Consider the following 21769-nt stretch of genomic DNA (forward strand, 5'->3'; position numbering starts at 1 on the left):
GATGTGAATGTGCTTTGTGAGTTTAAATGCTAAACCTCTATGAGGGATGGTTAATTTCCAAAGCTCGAGCCACCCACTCCTGCCCAGTGTCTTTCCTCTGTTAAAATCCATGAGGACATTTGGATCAACAGAGAAGCGAATGCTCCCTTTTTTACCTATGCTGTTGACCAATGGCCTTTGATGCTGGAAAAGTCCCATGATCCTTGAGCTATTATTAGGATGGTTACATTGGCAGAGGGAGGCTATAAACAGCCAGCAGGGCCATCATTAACCTTTGGGTTTCCCATTTCAGGAACCAGTTTCAAAATAAACCTTTCCTCTGAAGAGAGCGCATGTCTACAGTTGCTCATGACCCACTGAAAGGAAAGGGAATTGCACTTCATTGCAATTGGGGAGAGATTGGGGAATTTGTCTTGCGTGAGTTTGCTTAGCCCCAGCCCTTAATCATGAAACATGGCTCCAAACTGCGGACTTGAATCTTGAAGTTCAGCCAAGTTGGGTGGACTTCTGAGTGCCTCCATGGCTGGCTCCTCTGAGCCTCATGCCCTGCTCCAGGGAAATGACTATGACACAAAGTGAGGGGACAGAATCTCAGGGAACAGTAAGGAGTCAGGAAGGGAGGAGTCTGGGGCTGAGGGTTTCTGCGGGGTCTTGCTCCCAAGTCCATGCCTGCCTCGGAGCTCCCCATGGGGATTTAGACCTCCCACATTTTCATCTGAAGTACCCCTGGGGGTTCCAGTTTCCCATGGCCCAGCAGGCTGCAGTGAACCATCCCCTCATCGCCCCCTTCCCCTACCACACATTGGTAACCTCACTTCATTTACCACCCCCCACCACCTCTAAAGCAGCCAGGATATTTTAAAAACCCTTGTTTTGATCTCCTTTGCATATCAGTTACACTATTTCTGAGCGTGTTTATTTTTATTTTTTTTTTCCGGTGGTGAGCCCGTTGCTTTGAGCCGTCTGCTCGCACGTTTCCACTTCCCCCCGCTTTCCTGTGCACTGCTGTGGCCTCCAGGCATGTGGCTCAGGCTACAGTGAATGGTTCTCATGGGTCTGTGGCCTTTGAAGGAGCAGGGAGGCAGGTTCTTCTGCCAGTGGTCCTCCACTTCTCCTGACATCTGCAGAGGGGAGATGAAATTTCAGTTATGTTTCCTCTGCCTCATCTCCCAACAAAACCAATTCTGTTGCTCAGTCTGAGAGACGGGGGTCAGGGAAAAGGCTCTGGATTGGGCATGAGAGAGACCAGAGTATTCATTCCAACATTGACACTGACCTTGAAAAAAGCCTCTACCTTCTTTGGGATGGTCTTAAATTTTCTAAACTTCTTTCTGGCTCTAAATTCTAGGATTCTAACCAACATGGGGATGCTACCCTATCACCGAGCAAGATAGCTCCTATTCTGAGGATCAGCTTTGGAGATGGTTCTGAGATGGACGTGTTGGAGATGCAGAAATGACTGTGATACTCCCGTCTCAGGGAGTCAATTTGTGGGACAGAACATCTCTTGCTGATACGATCTTGTAAAATGTATGTGTGATGACTTGTGAAATGTCCAAGCTAAAGCTTTCGAGTGAGTCATGATGTATGTCTAAATCTACGTGCTTTCCAACATTTTCCATGTCATGGCATCCTTAGAAAGTGATAGTATTAATACTTATACAGCATACTAAGCAAATGAATAATTGTGTACTTGTTGTGTTGGCAACCAACCCATTGATTCTGATTACTCCAAGGACTAAGGAGAAAATATGTGGGTCCACTGGGCCCAGATTGGGAAGCTTTGGTTGAGAGGATTAAGACAACTCCAGAAAAACAACAGTGTTAAGGCCTATGATAAAACACAAAATGCTAGCGATTGTGGTTCTGAGCTTTGTGTTAGCAAAGCCAAAATGTAAGAAAGAGAATCCTGAAAACAGACCATAGGGTTCAGATAGAAAATCCACCATTTGTCAACTCTCAGAAACACTGAAGTTCAGTTTCCTCTGTCCTGGAAATAGTATTATCAACCACTGTAGGACTAAATAAAGTATTGCACCTCAGCACATTCTAAGCTCTCAATCAATGTTAGCTATTATTGTTATGGCTAGTGTAAGACAGGAAATTAAATGTCATTTGGTTCAATCCTCCCATATGAGAGAAAAGGAAACTGACTTGATCAAAGTTGCATAGCTAGTTAGTAGCTGAGATGGGATTGAAACCCAAGTCTTCTGACATCAGTTTTATGCTTTTATATAACTTAAAAAATAGTAGCTCATCCTGTATTAAAAACCATCCAAATACCTAAGTACTTAGGGTGGGTTCCCCATCCCTAAAGAGGTTTGGAAGATGAGACGATTCATATTTGTTTTAAGCTGGTTTATCAGTGACTCTGCCGTAGGCACTGACAGGAATGAAATCACCTGACATCTGCCTTATATTCCAAGTAGGTAGTCAAGGGCCAGCCTCCAGGTTCCAGAAAGCATGGGAATAGGTGCAGGGGCTACACATCTGGCATCTCAAATGCCAAAAGCACCAAGCCATCATTCTAGAAACCCCATTTTACATCTGAACATACTGAAAATCTAGCTCATTTGGAGTCACCGGTCCTATTCAACCACAAAACAAAGATTAGAATCTGGAGCTCAGACTTACTGCTGGAGCCTTTCCACAGAGCTCCACAAAAGAGGGAGAATTTTAGACTCATTGTTTGCATTTGCTGACCATGTTGCCTAAGGCTAAAAGCATACTAAGGCATGCATGTTCAATTGTGTCCAACTCTTTTCAACCCCATGAACTGTAGCCTGCCAGGCTCCTCTCTCCATGTGATCTTCAATTACTCATTTAAATGGTGTGTGTGTGTGTGTGTGTGTGTGTGTGTGTGTGTTAACCAGCCACAAATGATTAAGGCAACTTATAGGAAATATAATAACCAATAATAAAGTGGACATTAAAATAAATTCTAATGTCTTGGAAATAAACCATAGAATACCCAGGCCCATGCAGTCCAATGACACATGTGAAGTGAAAGTGTTAGTCGCTCAGTTGTGTCCAACTCCTTGTGACCCCATGGACAGTAGTCTGCCAGGTTCTTCTGTCCATGGGATTCTCCAGGCAAGAATACTGGAGTGGGTTGCCATTCCCTTCTCCAGGGAATCTTCCTGACTCAGGGATTGAACTCGAGTCTCCTGAAGCTTCGGGCAGATTCTTTACTGTCTGAGTCCCCAGGGCAGTCCAGTGGCACATGTCTATTTAAATTTAAATTAATTAAAACTAAGTATAATAAAAAAAAAGTATCTAGCTTCCCAGTGTCACTAGCCACCTTTCAAGTGCCCAGTGACTCCATGTAGCTGATGGCTACTTATTGGACATTGCAGATGTGGAATATTTCCATGATTGTGAAAAGTTCTATCAAACACTGCTGTCTGCACAGGTAACCAGGTTGTATAGTTCTACACACTTGCAATAATTCAGCCAAGACTGTGGCTCTGAGCTTTGTGTTAGCAAAGCCAAAAAAAAAGAAAAAAGCCAAGTCAGTGTCCCATTACCAGTTCCTCAGGGGAAACAGACATTTTAGCCCTTAGACCTAAGAGAATTCATCTGATGGGGCTTCATAGAAAGATCCCTGAATGACATGGGAAATCATATTTTTTAAACCACAAGGGACAGAGTAGGCACAAATTTCAATGTTAATCTTTATACTGACTCACTTATAAAAGTTGAGGGTATAATTCACCCAAATTCAACCTAAATGAAAATACTTGTTTGGGGTGGGAAGGTGGGGAGGATACTTATTTTCTCGGTCCTGGAGGGGACCACCTTCGCAACGCAGCTCAGGTGAATTGGCTCCCAGGGAATGGCAAAACTTGTGCTGAGGCCTGAATGATAAGATGAAGTAGTCATTGAAAGTGTGCAAGAAGAGCATCTAGCAGAAGAGGGAACAAGTGCAAAGACCCTCAGGTTGGGAAGCGTTGGCAAGTCTGAGGGAGAAAAAACCCAGTGAACATTGTGGATGAGGCTGAGATTGAAAGGAGATGATGTTAGACATAATTTTGTTGGCAAAGGTCCATACAGTCAAAACTATGGTTTTTCCAGTAGTCATGTACAGGTGTGAGAGTTGGACCATAAAGAAGGCTGAGCACTAAAGAACTGATGCTTTCTAACTCTGGTGCTGGAAAAGACTGTTGGGAGTCCCTTGGACAACAATGAGATCAAACCAGTCCATCCTAAAGAAAATCAACCCTAAATAGTCATTGGAAGGACTGAGGCTGAAGCTGAAGCTCCAACACTTTGGCCACCTGATGCAAAGAGCCAACTCATTGGAAAAGACCCTGATGCTGGGAAGGATTGAGGGAAAAAGGAGAAGGGAGCAACAGAGAATGAGACAGTTGGATAGCATCACTGACTCAATGGACATGAATTTGAGCAAACTCAGGGAAATAGTGAAGGACAGGGCAGCCTGCAGCTCATGGGATCACAGACAGTTGGACACAAATTGGCAACTGAACAACAAGACGGAAGTCAGGGGACTGGACCTGTATGGTTTTACAGGTCATAGTAAGAGAAGTTGGCAGAGCTGTGACATAATTTGTGATTCTCGAAACATCACTCTGGTGACTGCACAGAAAGTTACTAGGGGCACAAGAGTCTAGGGAAAGAATGTGATGGTAGTTGGAATAAGATTATTGCTGTGGAGATAATGAAAAATAGTCTGAATTGACACCTATTTTAGACGTAAAGGTCAATGTAACTTGCTAATAGATTAAACATGGAGCTTGAAGGAAGTCAGGAAAATTACTAGAATGATTCAAGTATTTACCCTGAACAAATAGCAGCTAGAAGGCTCAAACCACTTCCCATGACAGGGAAGACTTGGGAAGGAGGAATAGGAGGAGGAGAAAGGGATAAATCAATTGTTTTGTTTGGGTCATGGTTTCTGTGAAATACCTATTAGATATACAATTAGAGTTTTATCAAGTCTGGAACTCGAGGGAGAAGTCAGGTGGAGACAGAAACTTGAAGTCATCTGCATATAGATAGTATATTAAAGCTTTGGGATTCATGGAGTTTATCTAGGATGAGTAGAGACAGAATTGAAACAAGAACCTCTGAGCACTCCAAAATTTGATACAGAGGAGAAAGAGCCAGGCAAGGAGACAAGAAGGTAAGAGCAAAAAAAAAAAAAAAAAAAGAAGGTAAGAGCAAATGAGATGAGTGTGGAATTCCAGAAAGCTAGAGAAGAAAACGTTCAAAATCAGAAGGATCAACCATGGTGCATTCTATCGAATAATCTAGTTAGTTGAATATATTTTGGCTTTGGGTGCATCCACCATTGGTGACCTTGATAAGGGCTGTTAAGTATAGAGTCAGAAGAAATTTGAAGCATTGTTGAGGAAAGAATGGGAGCTGATCAGAGGAGAAAGGAAACACAGATTTTACCTTTTTAAAGTTTTTTTGTGACGGCATCAGAGAAACGGGATGGCAGCTATGGGGATATGTGGGGTCAAGGGAGAGTTGTTGTTATGAAAACATATTTGTTGGTTAACGGAATGGATGTAACAAAATAAGAGAAAATAATGTTGCAGGAAAGAAGTACATGAAAGGAGATAACATCCAGAGGACACAAGGAAGAAGTGAACTTAAGAGGCTGTGACACTCCCTCCACTTGATAAGAAGTAGGCAGTGTATGTGGGTCCAGATGCAGGTGAGTTAAGGAGTTGGTAGAGGAAAGAGGCAGTGATTTCCTCTGATAACAAAGAAGGAAGGTCATCATCCTGAGGTACAGAGAGGGTGCAGCACGGTGGAGATTTCAGAGGGAGATAAAGGTATGAAAAAAAATCAACCCAGAGCCTGATAAAGTAAATTTGCTAGAAGTGTTAGAGGGCACACTGGCAGGGTCCACTGAGGGCTGTGGTCATAAATTTAAAGTGACCACATGATCCACAATGTTCTTAACAGCATTCTGTTGCTTAGTTGCAGGCAAAGGAGGACTGAGAAGATAATCACATTTCACCAGTATGGGGGTTTTGCCCAATGAAGGGAAGCAAGGGAATTTAGGGTGTTGGAAAGAGAGTGGTTATGATACAGAGCAGAGGGAGTTACAGTTGGAATAGGGGTTAAGGCTAGTCAATAACACATCAGTGAACTCCACATGTATCCAGACCATCTGCCTGGACCTCTCAGTATGTCGAGAGATTTCCTTCCCCCGGAAAAGGGAGTTTATTACTGGCTTCCTTTGGTTTTTTGCCACATCTAGAATCCCCCCTTCAAAGTTATGCAACCAATTAGAAACTGAGTGTTGGGTACCAAACTAGGAGATGGAGGGAAGAGTCAAACCTGAGCACAGAAGGGGATGTTTTTCCTAGTAACTCACAGTCTACAGCCAAGTCTCACCACTTGACTTAGACCTAGATGAAGGCATGGGGCAAGAAAACATCCCACACATGCAGAGAAAAGACTTGGGTTTCCATCGGTGTCTGTTGCACTCACGAGGTGAGAAAGTTCCCTCACATCCTGAGCCTTTGTTCCCTTAAACCTCTGGCCCTACCTAAGTTACAGCTCATTATACAGATCTGATGAAATGGTGAGTATAAAATCATCTTAGTTGCCAGAAAGTGTGGAGATGTGTGGAGATTATACTGTCATGCCTCTGTACATTGGTCTGCAAATATAGGTCACCATGGCTAGTAGGCCACTGGCCTTAAAATTGGAAACTGATGAAATGCTAACAATGAAAGGCAAGTACATTTCAAAACAGAAGCAATGGGAAGCAACTGTCTCTCTTTTTTGTGCAACATCCTATGAACTCGTGGCTCTCACAGCCCAGGATGTTGCTGCAGTTGTCAGCCCAGCGTGCTTTAACAGCACAAGACTAATCCCTGAGTCACCCCATAATCCTGATTTAGTAACTTTATTTTTCAATACCTCAGTCATCTTCTCTGTAAAGTGGGAAGACTCATACCAGCTCCTACTCAACTTCTAGGGACTCCAAAAGATTCAACTTATTATTATTATTTTTTTAAGAAAAATTAATAACTGGAAAGTACTCCGAGTTACTTTGAAAACAGGTGAGGGTAAATGTGAAGTGTCACTATTATTAAGTGTGAGGCAATACTTCCCACCCCCACCATGTCCCGGGGTGACAATGTGAGCTGTGTGACAGGCTATTTTTAAATTATCATCTCTGGAAGCATATGGTCCTGCCCGGTGCCAAAAAGAGAACTGACCTGCTTCTGTTTGTTTACTTGCCAGTTTTGACCTGATGGAGCATTTTCTATATTCTGTTAAGATGATCCTTTATACCCTAAACTTTTCAAGCAAATACTGAAGTTTTTCTGCAACATAGCCTCCAAGAGACCATGTCAATATAACTTGCTTAGACAATAACAAAGGCCATAAGAGGACAGTAGTGTGTTTATACAAATCTTCCTTCTGTGTCAGTGAAGACATTTGAGAGTTTGCCTGGTTGGTGTTGGTGATGATGATGGCGATGGTGATGGTGATGGTAATGATTTATTTTATGTTTTATTAATAACAACTGCTACCAACTAAAGCTGTTTTGTGCTCCAAATATACAGCGCTGGTGGCTCAGACGGTAAAGAAATATACAGCGGTAGCTTTTTAAAAGCTTCATGTTTGCTGCCCCCTCTAATTGACCTGACTTCACCCTCTGCCTGGCAGGACTCCTGAATTGAGTTAAACTTCTTGGATTTGATTTCTGATACCAAATCCCTGGAAAGATATCCAGCCACTCAGGTGAAAAAAGAAAGAGATGAAAACACCTATTTTGTGGGACCTGACTTTTGTACAAGGCAGATAAAACATCCCGGTCAAAGTAAAGAAAGAAGGATAAGAAGGAACCTACAATTTTCTCTTTCTTTTTTATTTATTTTTTCTGTAAAGTCCAGAGTCAAAGTCTCTTTTCTTGGGGTCAAGTGATAACCAAAAATAGAAGTAATGAGATTTTGTGGCACTTCACTTATCTAATTTAAAAGGTAATTTATAAATGTGAGTGACAAGGAAAACTTAGAAGGTAGGGCCTGCTTCTGCAATTAAATGACTGAATCAAGAAGATGTGAAAGGAATGTAAAAAGTTCTGGATGCCTCTGGGAACAAATAAGAGAATCAATTATGGAAATTCACACAAGGTCAAAGTTTAAAAATTGTGAAGCACAGATACAACCAACTACAGGTCTTCCTCAAGCACTAATGAATGCTCTTCATTAGAGAAGTTCAAGAAGAGAATGGATGCATATTTTCTGGAGATAGTGGAGGAGAAGTTCTGAAATTGGCTACAGGTGTGAACAGGTGAACTTTATGATTTTGGCCAGCTCCTAAAATCTATCTTTCTTTGGATCAGCCAGCAACTTCAAATCCTTTTTTTATGCAGAGACAAATAGACACGGTGAGACCAATTTGGGTTTTCTGGAATCTTCCATAGAGATGCTCCCTATTTCTTGCTCCTCCTTGCCCAATTTCACTCAAATCCCAAAGTTGAAGCAGGAACAAAGGAGGAAAGATTAATAAGGTGACTTTGTTCTCCTGTTACAAGCAGAACTCTTTCACTTACATGTAATTCCTTCTCTTACCATTTCCGTTGGTCTGGTCCAAACCACAGCATCCTGTGTCTGGACTCCCCCACCATCCCCCTTCTCTCCTGTATCTCCCCACAAGTCCATCTTTCATATGTGAGTCCTCCTAAATCATTATCATGGCTTATTATTGACCTAAAAACTGTCCTGACTTTTCCTTTCTAATAACTCTCTAAAATCCTTAAACCCATAATTCAAGCTTGATGGTGACTCTAATGCCAAGTAGATTGATCTACCAAGAAAGTCTTCCACTATTTGACTCCATTATGCCACACCCCGATGGGGAGATTTTCTGTCTTCTTTGTCTACTTCATCTCCCAACTCAAGCCTTACCTCCTCCAGGAATCATTCCCAACATCTCCTGCCTGGCTGATGATCTCAGCTTCTCTGAGCTCCTACAAATCTTAGCGTCTTTACCCATCATTTAAGCAGTTAATAGAGCCTTGAGGTGTTTCATATATTTCATTTGGATACCCAAATGAATTGTCTTGTTTCCTAATATAGGGTTATAGGTTTCTGGAGTGTAGGGATCATCTCCTGTATTTCTTTTGTAATCCCCGGGTGCCTAGCACATTGTTGGACACAGAGTAGTAGCAACAATCCTTCAGTCTCACAGCAGCCTTTAGGGTTGAAACAGCACTTTGATATGTCACTCAAATGATTCCTGAAACAACTAGCAAGGTCCACAAGGCAGACAGTGAGTGAGGAAACTGAGGTCCAGCAAGCTGCATATCCAACAGGGATTCTAACCCAATGCTCTCCCAAATAATAACTATTAGAAGAGTAAACAAATGAACAGATCTTGCAGTTCAAATATTTGTAGGTAGCCAAAGGGAAGTGACTGTATGTTTGATCACTGCCTATTCTGTTGATGTAGGTTGACCTCCAAAACAGGCTAAAGAATCCACTTTGTATGGGTAGACTCCGTTTGAGAGACAGATGGCCTCTGCCCCTCTGACTTCATCTGGTAATGAGAGGAGATTCTATGGAGAAGATTGAGTGCTTTGGAATGTGTTTGTGTGGGAGCCTAGATGGAAATCAGCAACCTCAGGGCAAACCTCTGAACCTGCCCATCTTGAGGCTTCTAGGACTCTGACCAAGGCAGGTAGAAGGGACCAGTCTGGAAGAGGCCTTAGGCACCAAACGGTCCTCAGTGATCTTCACTTCTTTAATTGGTAAATTCACCCTCTCACATTTAAAGACAGTTTAAAAGACTTTGGAAATGTGTTCCTGTTCCTACAGAAACTACCTCTGAATTTTCTAGTGAAAACTCTGCCAACTTTGTTAAGCCAAGTTCCTTTTCCCCCTCTTTTCTTTGACCATGAAATCAGCTTTGGTGCCAACGCTCAGATCTAGCAGGTGTTTGACGCATCATGTGCTGTGATAAGTGTTTGTTACAGAAGTTCATTCAAGCTAATCACCATAGCTTTTGAGGCATCATTGCCACTGATCATAAAACTGTCCTTGAAAATGAGAAGCCCAAGATACTCAACCAGAATGTATTCTTTTCTTTCTACTTTTATGTTCTCTGTGTCCTCTCCACACCTGGTGTAATAGAGAGAGGAGGTAGAAGTCAGGGGATGGGGACTTGAATCCTGCTTCTGCCCCAAGCTAGCCATGTGACCCTGGTGAAGTCATTTCTCAGTCCTGAGCCTTATGGCTCTTTTTTACACTGGAGAGGTGAGAGCGGGAGACTGCCAAGTTCTCCCTAAGTCCTGATATGTCCTGAAGAGAAGACAGACATGCTTGCCTTTCCTCACCCAGAATGTACTTTACATAAGTGAATTGACTTCCTTTTTTCACTCGTTTGTTCCTCTAGTCAGGGGTGAGGGGAGCGACGCTGCCCACAGGAGCATGGGTGGGGGCGGGGGACTATGTGGGTGTGGGGGTGGGGAGGGGTTATGCTGGTAAAGAAAGGAGGTGCAAACACCACTAATTACTTGAACTACATAACACTTACTTCTGTGATGATATTAAAGGACCTTCCGGGTATTTAGCGTATGAACACCTACAGGAGAATGATGAAGAAATTTTCAGTTCCATAATTGTTCCTGAAAAGGCATTCAGAAATTCTAATTCTGCAAATTAGATTACTTTAGAGGGGGAAAAAAGGTGAGAAAAAATTTTCATATCAAGAAGAAAAAAATATCCCCTTGCTATTCTTTGCCCCCAAACCTTTAAACCAGCCCATGGAGAATCAGACTTTAGGTCTTTTTATGCATTAGAGTTTGTACCCAAAATGTTTGCATACATTTTATCACTTGATCTTTGAAACAGCCCTCTGAAAGGAGGTCTTTGTCATTGTCTTCGTTTCACAGGTGAGGAAACTAAAGCTCTAACAGGCTTAGCAACTTGTTAGTGTACACAAATCATAGGTGGCCAAGTTCAGAGTGAACCAGCTGGTCTGGAGCTGTCTGTGCTAAGCGCTCTTCCACAATATCCCAAGAGGAGTTCTCATTGGCCTCAGACAAAGAGGTGAATGGGCTTCCCTGGTGGTTCAGATAGTAAAGAATCTACCTGCAATATAAGAGACCAGGATTTGAGCCCTGGGTTGGGAAGATCCCCTGGAGAAGGGAATGGCTACCCACTCCAGTATTTTCACCTGAAAAAAAGGCTGTGGACAGGAGTCCATGGGCTTCCCAGGTTGCTCTAGTGGTAAAGAACCTGCCTGCCAGTGCAGGAGACATGAGACACAGGTTCAATGTGAGACACAGGTCAGGAAGATCCCCTGGAGGAGGGCATGGCAAACCACTCCAGTATTTTTGCCTGGAGAATCCCACGAACAGAGCAGCCTGGCGGGCTACAGTCCATGGGGTCGCAAAGAATAGGACATGACTGAAGCGACTTAGCACACACACAACAGTCCATAGGGTCACAAAAGAGTCAGACACAACTGAGCGACTAACAATGTTCACTTTTCAAAGAGATGAGTAATTATCTACAAGACTGGATTGGGGGTTATCTCTCTAAAGGTCTAAAGGACTGCTGTTCAATCACAGACTGACAGAGCAGCAAAGTCCCACCTACCCCTGCCACACCCCCTCCTCCAGATATCACCCTGGCCTTTTTCTTCAGCTGAGTACATCCCTGGTACTCTGACCTACTGGGATAATTTGGTGGCAAAATCAGTCCTGAAATCCTTCAATTTCATCTTATATTCTTCAAGATACCTGGTATTAAAAATCAAGTGATTCCACAGAACACGCGCTAAAGAGAAGACCAAGAATTGTTTTTTTCAGCCACCAAATAGTCCTGCTGGCCAGAGTTGGACAGAGTTGACTTTTATCTCGGTTTCTCCTTGGTCTTATATTCACCAACCTCACTAATATAACACAGAAGGGCCATGGCAGACAGAAATGTGACTGCCCATGAGTCATTAATTCTTGGCCTTCAGCATGTTTTGAAAATGTGTTGTGAAATGCTTACCAATCAATAATTCCATCACTGGGCAGTAGAGAAGCTGGGAGTTGTGCAAGAAGGGAAGTGGGGCATTAATGCTGGTCACTCAGGAGGCTCCAAATTTCTGCTGAGAGCAGGACCTAAAGACACAAAATCTCTAGAATTGTTTTTAAAGGAATCAAAGAGAGGATCAAGGCTAAGGGTGAGTGAAAGTAGACTTGTGCCCTTGCATGAGACCAGTAAAGTGGGACAAGCTGTTATTTGCAGAAAGTCCCAAGCTAGCCTGTTTGTCCTTTTCTGTCAAAGGCTAAGAGACATGTTACACCCCAGACTGCGTCTAGGTATCCCTTCTCCATGACCAAGACCTCAGCCTGAGCTACAGGTATTGCAAGTGTCCTAGGTGAAGGAGGGTGCCTGGTACCAGGGGAAGGAGCACAGAACAAGAAGGATTCAAGCCCCTGTCTGCACTCATTAGGTCTGTGACATTGGGAGTGGTCACATCTTTGTGGGATCTTCGGGACCTTCCTTTCTACTGAAAGGAGAAGGCATCTGCCCCACAGACCACAGAAAGCTCTGAGGTAATGAGGGGTATGCAAACAATCTGCAAACTATACAAATATGAAGGACTATTGGTAGAAGCCCATCCACCTTGGTTTTGCAAGCTCAGCTGGAAAGAATCTCCTGTTTAAGGAATGGCATAGTCCATGAACGGGGTATGACTTGTGGTTAGACTGGAAAACTGAAGATTGTCCCACGCAGACAACAGAGAAGAATTTTCAAATTCTTAGAGTGTGCCTGTCACTGTTAGCTGGAAACAGTGCTGTGATGGTAAATGTTTAACAACTGGTTCTCTGGGATGATAAAACCTGGAATTGTAGCATTTGCTGACTTCCGTGGGGTAAATTCTAGCGCCATGTTGATTTCAAGCTACCAATGTGACATCACTGAACCATGAAGTGAGGAAAAGATGCCCACAACTAGCTCTCCCTACTGAATGCAAGCTAGTTCCATCACACTATGGAAACTTTGATCAACGCTGAGGTTGGTATAATGGACTTTGGAACCCTTCTTAATACACAAGTTTCAAGTTTTAATATCTAGTCACAGTGTCTGTTCCTCCAGTAATTCAAAGATGAAAATTTTTATTTAAATTTGTACTTAGCATTTTTATAGCAAATCTCAATTATGGATTTCTTTATGGACATTGTTGAGCCCTAAAATACTGTTCTATCATCCTAAGTAATGTTCCTCTTCTTCAACCTGCAAATCTGATAATAGATCAGCAAGCAAGGTAAAACGGAACACAGCATGAAGAGGGAGTCAGGAAACTTGAGACCAAGTGTTAGCAATCCCATCTGTGTGAACTTTTATAAGTCACCTGCCTTCCCTGAGTCTCAGTTTTTACATCTGTAAAATGGGAACAGCCCTGGTTTGCTTGCCTTATAGGGCTACCATGAGATCAAAGGCAATCACACCAGTGCGAGTATTTTGAGAAAAGCAAAATCCTACTGGGATTTGAGTGATTATGATTAACTTCCAAAAATAAATTATTGGACATGGCTATTCATAAGAATTATCAACTGACACCACACTGGAAAAGCCCTGCACAGGAGCTCAAATCCCTTCCCTGGAGTAGAGTTACTCCCAGGCAGGATCGGTGTGACATGAAGAGAGCAGCCCCCAGGACTGTGGGGTGGCTCAGCTCTGCTATGCCGGGTCCAGGGACATTGGAAATTACTTGTGCTCACAGACTTTCACACCAAATGACCTGTGGAGGTTAAAAACAAGACTGAGCCCAAGCTTTGTCAATCTAGAGCTGGGACAAGGTCAGCGAGGAGCTAGGCAACGGAGCCTGCTTGGTAGATTTCCCCAGCCGACTTGGAGGCCATCTCTGAGGGGATGAGGGGGCCTGGGGAAATCTGCATTTTATAAAGTGCCCCTGTTAATGCAGATGCATATGACAAAAATGGTACATGATGTAAAACTCGATGGAGTGGAGCAAGGAAAGCACCCAACCCATGCTGTGCCAGGGCATAGATGGAAAGTAATACTTCTTGAGGGAAACCCAGGAAGACACCATCATAATCCATGACCTGGCCAAGCTTCTTTCTTTTCTTAATTGAATGGTACTGCCACTATCCATCCACCCACATACAGGATGATCAAGACATATAGATTTGTCTGCTTGGCACACAGGATATCAGTCACTGAGGTCTCTGCAAACAAAACTATTCATTGTCAGCCACCAGCTGCTACCAAAGGCTGGCACAGAAAGATGCTTTCAAGGGAGGTTTCCCTAAAGCACTGTCTCTCCACCCACTCCTCTAGATATCTTAAAGAAAAAGTTCTGTGGATCCCTGTACCACTAGTGAACACATCCTAAACTCAACCTCATTGGGCATGTCAAACAGTATTTTTTCTTCCACCCATTTGGTCCAGAAATACTTATGAGGCTCCAATTAAGTCAGACACACGTATAGAGCTGGAAACTGAGGATGAATGAGATTCCATTTCTGTCTTTTGTTGTTATTCAGTTGCTAAATCATGTAGACTCTTTTCGACCCCATGGACAGCAGCACACCAGGCTTCCCTGTCCTTCACTACCTCCTGGTGTTTGCTCAGACTCATGTCCATTGAATCAGTGATGCCATCCAACCATCTCATCCTCTATTGCCCCCTTCTCTTGCCTTCAATCTTTTCCAGCATTAGGGTCTTTTTCAATGATTCAGCTCTTTGCATCAGGTAGCCAAAGGATTGGAGCTTCAACTTAAGCATCTTATGGTCTAATTTTTACATCTGTACATGACTACTGGACAAACCATAGCTTTAACTATATGGACCTTTGTCAGCAAACTGAACGTGAAAGGCACTCAGTCATATCCGACTCTTTGCAACCCCATGGACTATATAGTTCATGGAATTCTCCAGGCCAGAATACTGGAGTGGGTAGCCTTTCCCTTCTCCAGGGGATCTTCCCAACCCAGGGATCGAACCTAGGTCTCCTGCACTGCAGGCAGATTCTTTACCAGCTGAGCCACAAGAGACGCCTAAGAATACTGGAGTGGGTAGCCTATCCCTCCTCCAGTGGATCTTCCCAACCCAGGAATCGAACTGAGGTCTCCTGCATTGCAGGAGGATTCTTTACCAACTGAGCTATCAGGGAAGCCCTAACAAAGTGATGTGTCTGCTTTTTAATACATTGTCTAGGTTTGTCACAGCTTTCCTTCCAAGGAATGAGTGTCTTTGAATTTCATGGCTCCCATCTCCATCTGTAGTGATTTTGAAGACCAAGAAAACAAACTCCACCACTGTCGCTCCAAAAAGAGTTAATGTTCTTGGAGGATTCAGAAACAAAGCCAATGGTTACAGTACCATGTAGTAAGTATAACTGAGATATGCCCTGTCCTGGGGTCTCCAGAGCAGGGAGCACTTAACTATGGTGGGGGTTGAGAGGGGATGAGAAATGCTTTCCAGAATGGAGGATGTCAGGTTTGCAAAATAGGAGGGATCTCTAGGCAGAAGGAATAGGTGGTGCAAAGCACAGAGGCAGGAGCATGATGTGTGCTGAGGGAACAAGTAGACTGTGATAGAAAATTTGTAAGAGGTGCACCAGTAGATGAGGCTGGAAACTCTCACCTGCCAAGCCTGGAGTAAAGATCTCACCGTGAAGGCCATGCACAGCCTTTGGAAAACTTGCAGAAGGATTCAGTTTGCAATTTTATAGATCCATTTCTAGAGAAGCAGTGTGCAAAACAGGTTGAAATCATAAGAAAGCAAATTAAGAAGCCATTGCAGTAGCTCAGGTGAGACCTAAACTAGTGGTGATGGGAATATAGAGCAGAGGGTGGATTTAAACAAAATCAAGAGAGAAAGTCTCTAGGATGGATTGGGTACAGGCTGGAGGTTAGGGTTACAGTCATCTAAACAAACTCACTCCCATGCGAGTGATGGGAGCCATGAAATTAAAAGACACTTGCTCCTTGGAAGGAAAGCTATGACAAACCTAGACAACATATTAAAAAGCAGAGACATCACTTTGCAGACGAAGGTCCATATAGTTAAAGCTGTGGTTTTTCTGGTAGTCATGTACAGATGTAAGAATTAGGCCATGAGATGCTTAAGCTGAAGCTCCAATCTTTAGATTTCTAAGGGAAGGACAGCTTGTGTATATGCTGCTTTAACTGAATTAATGAATCCAGGAGAATGAACTAATTTCAGAAAGAAGTTCAGTTTGGTATATGTTCAGTTTGAGGTGACTTTGGAATATCTAGGGGAAGAAATTTAGGCACTAGTTTATATGAGTCTCTGAACTCAAAAGGGGGAACAAGATAGAGATATAAGAAGAACTTTGCTGCATTAGACGTAAAACTCTTGCTAAAGAGATTCATTACCCTTGAGGATTACTCGGTATGAAATTTGGTTTCAACATTAGTACCAGAAAAAAAATTCAAACAATTAAGACACTCCCTTCAATCAGAAAAAGAACATAATGTAAATCATCTTGTTTACTTTTTTCCTGGCCTGCCAGGAAGCTCAGAGATATATTTAACATTCAATTGCAGTAATGTACTGAGAAAGCCTTATAATTAACGTATTTGTCTTCTCGCTATTTTTATGGCTTTAATTTTTTATTTACTATTTAATATCCTCAGTGCATACCCCATATCATCAGGTGCCTTTACTTTTCTTAGGAAATAAAAAGCATGTATGCTTTCCTTTGATATTATTAAGCCAAGTTTGCACCCTATTCACTTCAAGTGTTTTTTAGGCTCCCAAAGAGTTTTCCTTTACAATTTATGAGAATAACCATTTTTTCCCCCAGGTAAAAAAAAAGGAAACAAACAAACAAAAAAAAAACCCCTCTTCAGAAAGGAATTAGTCCTCAGGGATCAGTTAGAGCCAAAGGGACCAGAAGCCTATAGATTGTTATAGAAAGCTAGAGTCATTGACTCAGAAAGAGCATCCAAAAGGTATATGAGAAATAAAATCTGAGCAGAGGCCTTCCAGCCCAGCCCATTTTGTTACTTCTCAGCCAAGTAAAACTAGTCCCAGGATGAGGCAGGGCTACAACATAAATAGCACCACAGAGGGTTTGGGTAAATTCCATTCAGGTTATTGGGAACTACCTTTTAACCTTTGAGGAACAAGAATGTCATAACAATAGCAGTTGTTACCATTTTAAAAGGCCCTTACATCATTACCTAACTTAATCCTCTCCAGTGTTCTGACAAGAACTGTGGTTATTCATACTTTATGCTATGTGTTCTCTTGCATAATGCATCTTGGAACCACTTTTAGGGAAAGAACACTGGTCTGAGCTCCCAGCCCTCCAGTAAGACCATTTGTAGTTTTGGAAGTGGAATGAGGCTGCCTGATTTTCATCTAGCACTTTGAGTTTCCAGAACACTGTCACCTCCATATAATATGTGACCCTCACAGTCACCCCTGATGTAAGCTGGGAAGGATGTATCATCTCCATTTCACAGATAAAACTAGCAAGTCATACCCCCTTGAGCTCACTTTGAGAAATAAAGGGAGGGCACTAAGACCCCACACCCCTAAGATGTCCCCTCACCCTGCCCTAGAGCCGAATCATCTCGGGCTTTCACAGGGAAGCCCTCCTTCAGGTTGCAATAACTCCTTCACTGGCAAAGTAAGATGCTAATGATAGAAACCTCCAGTGGACAGCCCCAGCTCATCTGACTTCCCTCTCACTAATGAACACAGCCTCTTGGTGCCACAAAATCAGAAGTTGGTTAGGATCCCTTCTTTCCTTCTATTGGAATTCACCTGCTTCAGGTTTCACCAAATAATAAGCCTCAGAGCAACCAGTCAAGAAAACAGCCATGTAAACAATTTTTAAAGCAGTCCATGAAATTTCGAACAGTGGGACTAAACAGCTCTCCCTAGGCCAGACTCAGAAATTCTTCTTAATCATGCATCTTCTGAAGTCACTTCACCTGTCTAAGTCTTAGCTCCACCTGCAAAATGGGTCAATAATAACCTTCGTCCTGCCTCTCTTCAGAGGCAGGGAAAGATCAAAATTGTGTATTATTAGCACCTTATAAGTACTTCCATGGTGGCTCAGTAGTAAAGAATCTGCCTACAGAGCAAGAGACACAGGAGACACAGGTTTGACCCCTGGGTCAGGAAGATCCCCTAAAGGAGGAAATGGCAACCCACTCCAGCATTCTTCCCAGGAAAATCCCATGGATAGAGGAACTTGGTGGGCTACAATCCATAGCATTGCAAAGAGTTAGACACGAATGAAGCGATTTGAGTACCCAGCATTTTATGAATATGAGAGCCCCTCAATACTATTCAAGCAGGGAATTTCAAACCTTTAACTCAAGGGGCAGAGAGATGGTGTAGGAAAAGTGTTGGTCGATGGGTCAGAAGCTACTGGAACTGACATATGCATTGCAACCTGCATCCACGGGAAGAGAGATGCTGGGGTGACATGCACAGTCACGCAATGACCCCTCCCAGCACCCAGGCTGACAAAAGTCATCAGAAGATACAGTCAGAAATTCCTTTCAAAAAATCTCTTAGTTCAACAGTTTTATTCCCCAGGGAAGATAAAATGTATATACTTCCTGTAATCAATCACAAGCCTCTTGAAGCTTCAGTCAGAGAATTTGCACAATTCTAATTTGTAAAGGTGACAGACTAGAGGTGGAAAGTAACCATGGGGCCCTTTAATACATGTAAATGAGAACAGTACCCTGGTCTTTACTGAATTATAATGAACTCTCAGTTTTCTGCTAGACCAGAATGTTCAACTCGTAGATGACAGAGCCAGAAAACCTCCTGGAGGCCCTTTACCTCATGTATCCTCCCCGCTCCCATTTTACAAAGCGGGAGACTAAGACACATGTGACCTGCGCCACAAGGTGGAATCATATAAAAGCACATGCTGTACCCTCGCTGGACTTAATCCAGCATGTGTTTACTGAGAATCTACTGAATTCTTAGTGGGGAAATATAGATGAAAACACCAGAGAAACCACTGTCAAGAAAGCCAGACTCCACTAAGGAAGATAAACAAGTAAGCAGAAGTTTCTGGCATGAGTGGTATGGGCCATATTAACAAGGATACAAAATGCCATGTGGATGCAGACTTCAGAGAGGTCAGCTCCCCCCCGGGGTGATCAGAGAAGACTCCACCTGTGTGTGTACGCTTGCTCAGTTGCGTCCAACTCTTTGAGACCCTGCGGACTGTGGCCCACCAGGCTCCTCTGTCCATGGGATTTCCCAGGCAAGAATATTGGAGTGGGTTGCCATTTCCTTCTCTAGGGGATCTTCCCAACCCAGGGATTGAACCCAGGTCTTCTGCCTTGCAGATAGATTCTTTACTGCTGAGCCATAAGGGAAGCCCAAGACTCTGCCTAGGAGTTGGCATTTGAAGGTTCTAACCACACAGAGTGGAAAAGCATTCCAGGCAAAAGGAACAGAGAGAGCTAAGGCATGGGGGTGAAGAGAGAACACAGCATGCGCTGAGGGTTTCACACACACCGTTGCAAAGAGCAGGAGGGTTTGTACCAGCTGCTTCAGGATAATCTCGGACAATGTCAACAGTCTCAGCTGCTATCCTCCACCTCATTCGGCACGCTCCCGGGGGCAGAGGCCTGTGTCCACCTAATGGGCCAGTACGAAAACCTGGCCCAGTGCTGATGGCATTGTGGGGCTTAATAAATTCCCTTTGAAGATGAGAAGACTGTACGGGAGAAAAGAATTTGCCACTCAAGTGAGTCAGCCGGAACGGCAGGCGTGTCCTGGCTCCTCGGGCCAAGCACTAGGGCCAACGGGCCAGACATGCTGGGTTACTTCCCCCTGGGGCCACTGGATTCCACCTGGGGACATCGAGTCTTTTTTCAGCAAGTCGTTCCTAAGCCACAACACTCCTGGCTCATCCCTAGCCTTTGTAGTTTCACCAGCGTAATTGATCCCAGAGCTCTGCTTCCTCCATGCCCATTGGTTTCCTAGGAAGTGATGGTGTATCAGACGCCCTTAGAGCACCTGCGCAGCCTGGCCTCCTGGGGCAGAGATGGAGCGACATGTGAGAGGCAGACATAAATAGTCCTGAGTTCTGCAGTCATCCTTTTGGGTGCTCTGAGCTTCCTGTCCTGAGCTAAGGTTTTCTCCTGGGGTTAGCTGAGGCACAGAGAGATAAACAAAGCTTGAAAGTGACTCTCCCCACTGGAAAGCTAAAGGCACTTTCAAGACACTGCTTTCTCCTACCTTCTGATGAATGTGTCCCAGACTCGCCACCATCATACCCTGGGGAAGGCTCTCCAAGGTGTGTAGGTTGAGAGGAGAGACCACCTGAGGATGAAACTTCTTTCAGGCATCCTCCCACATATGTTGGGGCTACAGAATGTCAGAGAGCCAGGCAAATCTTGCCAGGATTCACCATGGCAGGAGAACCTGTCACCCCAGCGTTCAGCACTGAGCAGCCCAAACAAGCCCTAGTGACTAAGGTTTTTTTCCACTTACACCTGGCTCTTTTGCTTTCACCACACAATTATATTAGCAAATGAGATCCTTGAGTAAGCAAAACAGGTCCTTCACAGATTCTTTTGTAAGAACACATTCCTGAGCCTACTACAGATATTTAGAGTCAAGGAACATTTATTCACACAGGCTTTTCAAAATACACCTCCAAGCTACTTTCACCATGTCGTTGCCATGATCTGAAAACTCAAGTGTGTCCAGAAGCAGGCAGCCAGTGGCTTGCAACAACTGATAACTTGGCAGCAAAAAAAAAAAAATTTAAAAGCAAGGCACAGATGCATATTCAACATATGTAACTGACAAAGGATTAATACCCTGAATATAGCAGAGAAATCCTATACATCCATAAGAAAAATTAAAAGCAATAGAGATACATTGGCAGACTGTACGAACATGCAAAGTACTGAAAGAAAAATGATTCTCAGCATATGGTAAAATGCTTAACTTAACTAATAAAGAATGCAGATTTTAAAAATTAAGAGATGCCATCTCACATCCATCAGATTAGCTAAAATTCTTGAAGTCTGACCATATGAAGTGAAGGAATAGAAACTTTAAAGCCCATTATTAAGAAAATGGGCTTAATAAATTGTAACACATTTAAGAAAAAGAAATGCAATATAGAAATTAAAGTGAATAAACTATGTACCAGCATCAAACATATTTAAAATAATAATATTGAATGAAAAAAGCAATTTGCAGAATAAGTCAGTATTATTACATCATTCATGCAAATTTTAGAAACATGAATCAACACTGTATACTGTCTTGGACACATGTCTATGGAATAAATGTACCCAGTATGAATAGGACAAAGGCGTCCCATCTTTGGATGGTGGTTGTTTGGGGGGTCAAGGAAAAGGGCTGGGAAAAGGTGAGTTAGACAGAGACTCAGTTGTTATGGGTAATGTTTGTTTCTTGTAAAAGCTGAAGCATGCCTTCAAATTCAGGGGGGTGGAAAGATGAACATAAATGTCAGGATAGGCTAGGTTTTGCTATGGTAACAAAAATCTGAATCATAGACACTTCAGACAACAGAGATTTGGCTTTTTTTGCTCATTCATGGTGGGTTGGCAAAGGGGCTCTGATCGTTGTTGTTACTCACGGACCAAGTCTGACAGAACAGCCACCACCTTCTTGCCGGCAGCCATGCCAAGGAAAAGAAAGAACAATTACATGCTCCAGTCTAGAAGTGACATGGTCACCTCTTCTCACAACTAATTAGCCAGAACTAATTGTACAATCCTCCCTGGCTCAAGGGGCCAGGAAGTACAATTCCACTATAA

General features: G+C 43.2%; 1 long non-coding RNA gene across 1 annotated transcript; it reads right to left on the reverse strand.

Moving 5' to 3' along the window:
- Window positions 1-894: 894 nt before the first annotated feature.
- On the reverse strand, window positions 895-20445 carry LOC122675688. The gene is made up of 4 exons (XR_006335318.1): window positions 20211-20445; window positions 11997-12109; window positions 10531-10578; window positions 895-1121 (listed from the first exon to the last, which is right to left on the reverse strand). It is a non-coding gene; the product is annotated as an uncharacterized LOC122675688 (long non-coding RNA).
- Window positions 20446-21769: the final 1324 nt, after the last annotated feature.

The sequence above is a fragment of the Cervus elaphus genome, chromosome 19, assembly GCF_910594005.1.
Source record: "Cervus elaphus chromosome 19, mCerEla1.1, whole genome shotgun sequence".
NCBI classification, from domain to species: Eukaryota; Metazoa; Chordata; class Mammalia; order Artiodactyla; family Cervidae; genus Cervus; species Cervus elaphus.